This window comes from Ips typographus, linkage group LG9, assembly GCF_016097725.1.
Source record: "Ips typographus isolate SLU linkage group LG9, UJ_Ityp_2.0, whole genome shotgun sequence".
Classification (NCBI taxonomy): domain Eukaryota; kingdom Metazoa; phylum Arthropoda; class Insecta; order Coleoptera; family Curculionidae; genus Ips; species Ips typographus.
The window spans coordinates 5,983,017-5,990,758 of NC_138430.1; positions in this window are offsets into that span (position 1 = coordinate 5,983,017).

Below are 7,742 nucleotides of genomic sequence, written 5' to 3' on the forward strand. Positions count from 1 at the left end.
GTTTTCATAATTTGAAGACAAATTTCAATATTTTAGTCTTGAAAATAGTCTTAGATGCGGACATTAACATTAGATTCATGAAAATTGTCTTGAAAACGAACTTTTCGTGCTTTTTACTTTACTTTTCATTTTCTTCGGATTCTGGACTATTTTTAGTGCTTCAAAACTGCTTTCAGCTTGGAAAATCAAGTTTCAAGACTATCTTCACCAAGTTATTGACAAAGCAAACTTAAAAAACAATTTTTACATTCTTCATAGACTTAAAATGGCATTCCAAGCTTTGTCACTATTAAATCGACTTCTAGACACCTCAGTGCAAAAAATTCGGGTATTTCTTAATAAACTAGACTGTTTTTAGTGTTTAAAGGCTGTTTTCAGTGCCTCAAATCAAGTTTCAAGACTATCTTTACAAAGTTTTTGACTTATCAGGCCTAAAAGCCAGTGTGTCCACTGACCATAGTCTTGAAAATATGATTTCAAGCTTCTTCACTATTAAATTGACTTCTACACTCATAGGTGCAATAAATTGTAGCATCTCTAAGAAATTCAGACTGTTTTTAGTGCTTTTAAGACTGAAAAATCGAGTTTAAGACTATTTTCAAAAGACAAGTTTCTTCAGTAATAAAAGTAAGAAATGTTGGTATCAAATGCTACAATAATAGTCTTGAGAACTAATTTTTAGAAATAAAATAGTCCGAAAATTTAATTTACTTCTAGATGCAGAAGAGTTGTCCAGTCCAGAAAATTTAGTTGTACACCAATTAAAGTCTTGAAAATATACTTTTGGACTCTCTTTAGTTCTAGTAAAGTCAGTTCTAGCATTAAAAGTCAACTTTTATATTATTTTTAGTAGTAAAAAATGAGTTTCATGCACAATACAATCTTTGTCTTGATTTCCGGACTTTTTTTAGTTCTTGAATGTCAGTTTCAGACACTCAACCAGGATGGCAGTCTGAGAAAGCGAATCATAAGACCATTCCTAGTAGTAAAAAAGTTTTTAGACTATTCAGTACAAATTTGGACTTTCACAAGTCTTGAATGTTCAGTTTTAAACTATAAAACGATTTTTTAAATTGAAATTTGGAGGACTGTATCTTCCTTAGGAAACGTTTTTCAGAAAAATGATATAATGCAAGTCAACTTATTTTTTGATTGGCTATCAAATGGTGAATTATTGACACTTAAAACTGGACCACCCTGTATACGGACCAACCCTGTACATACTGTGTCCCGAAGTGATGATATTGTTATGTAAACTTTTTAACTAATAAACTTTGTAGTTTTTTATTTTGATCCTTAATTCAGGGTTCTACACACGATTATATCGATTCGGCACACCACCACCCACCAAACTATACCGCTGTCACCCCCCAAGGATTCGGAACAAACATTTTGTCAATTCATAAAGTAAATTATGGAATAAAGCACGCCTACAAATATAAAGTGATTTGAAAATTAAAGAGGATTTTAGCACAACCACTTGAAGGTAACTGAAACTTTCAGTTACCACTAATTTTCTGCATCAAACTACTGGATTTTTCAAGGTATTGACTTGGATGATAGTAGAATAGTTGTTTGGATTGTAATTAGTACTATACAGTGGCAGTTAGGTTGGGGTTAAAGTTAACCATAAACGCAAAAACTCCTTAAATAAGCGGGTGCGGTAATACACCCTTAAAACTGTCCGCTATTTTGTTTTCCCCGTTATGTAAACCGGCTGGCTTCCACCCTAAATTATTATTTTCTTTTGTAGTCCATCCGTCTATGAAGCGCACAAAGTCCATTCTGACTGCCTGCTAAAACTGGTAATTAGGCAACACAGCGATCAGAATATGCTTAGTTGGAAATCAACAGGACTCTTTTGTGCCTTCCCCACCCCCTTTTGCCGTACTGTTTATATAAATCTTAATTATATTTGCTTTGGTTATTAATTTGGTGGTTTGATGCGTTTGTTTGCTGATCAAAATCTTTGGTTGTTTTTGTCAATATTGACTCAAAATGCTTTTTTCTGTTTACAAATTTTCAACCTTCGGACGCAAAAATCTCTGATTTGGAGTGCACTGATAAAATTTCTAACACAGAGATAACTTGACGTTAAATAACCAAAAACTTGACTCTCTGAAATCGAGTGTAATTTACCCCCAACGGTCAGATGAAACAACAAAAATTCGCAGTCAACCGGCACTTCAGGGGCCCCCCTTTATAAAAGGATGTTTTTCCATCCAAAAGGGTGCACCAGGCGCCCCCCGCGGGGACCATCTGCCAACACACTTCGCCATATAACCGAGATAATTGAAACTGATAGACATAATTAGTCCGTTTATATTGGTTGATTTTTGACCGGCTTCTGGAAAGTAAGTAACACAACAAAATCGACTGATTTAGGGAAAAAAGTAAATTTTTTGAGGTTCAGCGCAAAATATTCATTTTACGGCGATCAAAATGTTAGATTAGATAAGGGCAGAAGCTAAATGGGTGGCGCGTGTGTTGGGTGAATCATGGTGGGCAGATGGTTTGGACATTTTTTTTAAATACCGCAAAGCACGAAAAGCTGAAAATGATATGGAAACAGATGATGGATGCCCTATAATTTAGGGAAAGTAAAAAACAACAGGAAGTTGGCATATATGGCAGTCTATCAGATTTCAAAGTATAGTTGTCTTAAATATCCTTTTAAATTTGTAGTTAAAGCTTATTCCTGTCCAAATGTGCACTGTATGTGATGTGTGATTGGTCAAAAAAAAACAGCAAGCTGAAAGCTGCTTTCTTAGACCAATCACAAACTACTCACTCTACTGAGATTTACGCAAATGCTGCACATGTAGTTTTAGCATCTAAAAGCAATCATTTATTGTTATTTTCTGCATGCTATTCATGGCTTAGGACCGGTATATAATTACCACGCCCTGAAATTTCATCTGGTTGAAAACAGTTGTCCATTTCCGAGGATGCGAAGCCCTAATTCAATAGTGTTTAGTAAAGTCGCGTGTCGGACATAACGCTTAAAGGAAACGGCCCTTACGCGCCCTTTTGTAACTATTGTCAATGTAACAGATTAAAATCGACTCCACGCTAACGAACGTGCTTCAAAATCGAGTGGGCCGATTTTGGGGGGCCCCCTTTTATAGTCCCGAAACGTCTATGTGTACTCTAGTTCAAAGTGAATTGTTATCCGATAATCGACACTATTTGTTACTATTTGCTTTGTATTCCCTTGTTTACTTAAGGAAATGAGGGTACTCACACTTACCTTCTAACGATTGTTTCTAGCCAGTAAAGTGAGGAGGACTTCAGAGTTTGGCGTACCATCTGGAGCGTGGGGTGCCATTAGTCCTGTTGGCGGTGGTAATCCTTGGATATGAGGTAAAGTTGTCCTAGTTTGGTCCAGAATTGACATTTTTCAGTTCCGGAATTTCCTATAAAGTGTTAATAATGAAATAAGTCCTGTAGAAAAACAAATTTAGTATTACTAGTTAAAATAGTATTTTAAAAACAAAACTGCGTAAATCACAGCACTGTTTGTAGTTTGTGGTCAAAAAAAGCCGAAAGCTGCGTTTTTATCAATCAGAAACCTCCCAGAAGATAACAACATATTTAAATGTTGGCAATGTTGTACATGTATTTTTGATTTAGACTATTTTAAGCCAGGATTTGAGATGAGAAATCACTTAATTAAACAAATAAAACACACTTAAATACAAATTCTTAACTAACTTAAAAACAAATTCTTATGCTGCAAGGCAGAATTTTGAAAAAAACAACAAATTTAAAAAGTGAATTGAGAAATAATAATAAACAATTAAAGTTAAAAAACAATTGCTTAATTTGAAAATAAAATGGGTTTTACAGTCCTGATTATGTCAAAAAACGAAATGTTAAGATATACTCAACCAACTAATAAAAATATGTAATACGTGAAATTTAAATTTCCAGTATTATACAGAGTTTCACAATAAACTGTACTCGATTGGTAAATAATAGATTGTGCCTTAATTTATAAAGCATTAATTTGAGACACAGTGTAATACAGATATGTTTTACTGCTTCAAACAAACTTTTATTGATATTAAGTCACTGTAAAAGTGGGTAGATATGCTTTCTCCTTATTTGATTTACGTCAGTGTTTTATTTTGGTAATAAATAATTATTGTTTTCTTCTGTTTTTAAGGATTTTTTTTTAATGTTTAATAAATTATGTATGAATGCAATTACCTTACTGATAAAACGTATCACATTACAAAAGATCATAAACACCCTATCTACGTAAATTTTCAAGAGTCAATCGAGAGTCCCGAATGAGTAAATCAGAGCGGTTTTGCGGAGTCAGTGCCAAAAATCCCGATTTCTGCGACGGGACCGCATTAATTCCCTTTTCCTTACGTTCGGTCTCATACGTAAACGCTATATTTCTCAATATACGTTGGATCTCTTTAATTTCACTAAAGAGAGTGTTCAACCCCCGACCCGATCTCCAGATTCACTGATTCGGCCCCACCACGCGACGCCATTATGAAAAATAAGTCCCCCCGATTATGGCGGGGTGACGTCACGGGTACTCTGGAGTCGGCGCCCTATCCAGGCTCCGCCCCTTCAATTTTCCAACGCGGTTTTCAGCGGCTTTTCGGGACGCCACCGTGCATGTTTAGCACAACGTTATGGCTGGATTTATTCGGGGGCATATCGTAATTTTGGGGGGCAAATTCTTTTTTTTCTGCTATTTTCCTTCCTCCTCTAACACTTTTCGCACACGAACTGATATCTTGGTTTTAAATTTTCTGTATAACGTGGAAATGCTTTTTTTTGTTAATTATTATGTGTTGCAGTTTGCCTAATTCATAGAGATGGGTAAATTTGGGTCGATTTTATGGAACACACATATTTAAAGCGGTCCTCACACGGTTTGTATTACTGTCAGTATAACTAAATTATCCTTAAACGGTGAGTATTGTCAGTATTATGTTCAGTATTACATAGGTTTATGAATATTGTATCTGTTTCATATTTGACGTAAAAATTCATTATCCTTTTTTTCTTTGACTCTCGTGGTCACATTCATCACGTTTACACCGCGAGGACTAAATTGGTACAAGGGTCAAATTGAGTACCAATTAAATTTGATACATCTGTGTTTACACCTAAGTTTTTAAGGTCTTTTTTAATCCAAAAGGGAGCAAATTTTGCTGTTCTGAAACAACAACAGCAATTTGGTTGAGAGAAAGTTACAGGGTTTCAATTATTTGGATACACCAAATAAAGATGACAGTAGTGTCAACTTATTGTCTGCAAATTAAACAAGCAGCAGTTGCTAAGAAAAACAAAGTTTATTTAAGGAATCTTCTGTTAATGGACACAAGTCAATATAATCTTATTCCCTTTTTAATTACAAACAACAGGATTTGGAGTAAAATACGCAGCTCAGAAAACTGGGAATCAATTGTAAATAAAAAATATAATGATCAAGACTGGATAGAAAACTTTAGAATTACAAAAGGTTTTGTTTGAAATTTGGTACTCCAACTAGTAGGTACTTAAGTGTTTACATCCTAAAAAATATGATTTAATCTACCCCCTTTGCTCCGCACCAAATTCAAGTGTTTACACCGTCAACAAAGTAAATGTGATTTTTGACATGTTTTGGATTTGACACAGACAGAAACAGTGCTAAAGTTGACTTTGGTCTTTATTTGCATGAAATTAGTAGTGCAGACAATTGTATCTTTTAAATTCTGGAATATTACATATACAACCACGTTTTTGACCTTAGAAAAGGAAAACCATGGTGGCTCAGTGCCAAGCAATTACCCGAACCCTTAAAACGTTTAAACAGCGGCGTTAAAAGGGCCAATATGTTGCAAAAGGGCGGCGGTTTAGGACCCCACCTAACCCCCTTTTATCGTGGCAGTCTCAGGAGACCCTATAAACTTATCTTTGTACCGTTTAAGTGTCACCATAAAATGCGGGTTTTTGGGGTCCATTCCGATTTAGTTTTGCGACGCTACGAAGTACGAATAAGGCAGAAAATTAGGAGTTATTTATTAAGCTTAAGGGTGCGTGCACAATTTTTTATATTAATAAGAAGAATCAACCCTCGGAGCAAATTTTGCGGCTGGCGATGTTGAATAATTAAAAAGGAGAGAGGCCAGACCTGTTTGCTTAATTCGTTTAACCAAACATCTTCGGAGGTCCCTCAATTGAATTAGGGTAATCCGGTACTCGTCCCTTTCAAGCTTTAGGGATTTTGCAACATTAAAATTTTCAGTTTTTTCCTAATTAAACCCCCAAAGAGGACAATATATTCCAGCAATATGTTTTCGAGCGCCCCTAAATCAACAAACAAATATGAATATAGGGCCACCTCGAGTTTATAATAAAAAAGCTCTCAATTACTCCCTTCGGTGTAATAGATGCAGCAATCAAATTACTAAACTGGCTCCTGGGGGCTCGCAAACCCTGGAAGCCAGTTGATATTTTTAATAAACAATAAATAAATCAAACAGCGGGAATCTCGCCCTGCTAGCGTAACGAACTCCTGTGGTGCAGTTGCTGGTGCACTAAGTACAGTGGTCTAAAAAAGGGCAAAGGAATTGCAAATAGTTAGTCCAAATAATAATATTGCATGCAAGAAGGTCTATAATTTTGCTTATTACTAATAGACAAAGTTAGACTTAAAGCAATTTTAATTATAAGCAAAAAACATTGAATCACCAGAAATAAAACAGCAAATTACTAAAACAGCTTACTCTCAGCACAGTGGTCAGTGATTGGTCAAAATAAGCAGCAAGCTGAAAGTTGCTTTTTTTGACCAATCACAGACCACACAATGTCACACTTTTTTCAACTGTCAAATTGATGAATTGACAAAAAACCACCGCCCTCTATACTAGAAAGCCTCAAATGTCACTTTTAATCGCGGCGTTAGAGGTTTTCGTTTTATACACAAACGTATGCAAATGTAGTAAGAAATATGTTTTTTTTTAAATTATTTAGTGTAGTTGATTGCAAGTTGTGAGTGAAAAATCAAAGAAAGGCTCATTCCTGATCCAGATATGTATAGATAGAGTTTTTTTATACACAATCAAGTCCAGCCTAAACAAATTGGTTAGAAAGAATTTGTCCTGGAAAGTACAACACAGAGCAAACTAGTTTAAACACTGTTCAATGTAAGAAAGTCTGTAAATCCTTAAAACTGGGTAAGCAAAACTGGTAAATGGTTCTTATGTCATTACCAAGAACATTCATTCAAAATTATTTTTGTTGCTCTCACAATTAAGGATGCTTTAAAATGTAACTCACATAACTGTGCATATAACAAGTACCTAGTAAGTTTACTGTACTGGAAAGCACTTGTACCTACCATTGAGTATAGTGTTGGAGTAAAATCATCCCACTTCAAAGGGTTCAACCACAGTTGAGTTAAATCCGGTTTTTTGTAAAGTAAAAAACTGACATTTAAGCTTTTTCCTGAATTGCTGTTACAATGTGGCTTGAAAAACTTAACAACGTCAGCAAACAAAAATAACCTCAAGTCTTGATTTTAAACCGTAAAAATTCATCTAATTCTCAAAAAACTCAACTTCCACAATACATACTGTCACCACTATTCCCGCCATATTGGAATTTTTGACAAGCACCTTCTAGGCTTTCTAGTATAGTAGGCGGTGCAAAAAACTAATGAACAAATCATTGAATTGGCCTTACACGGACACAGACTCGATCCACTGTATGTGTGCAAGGCAGCATTC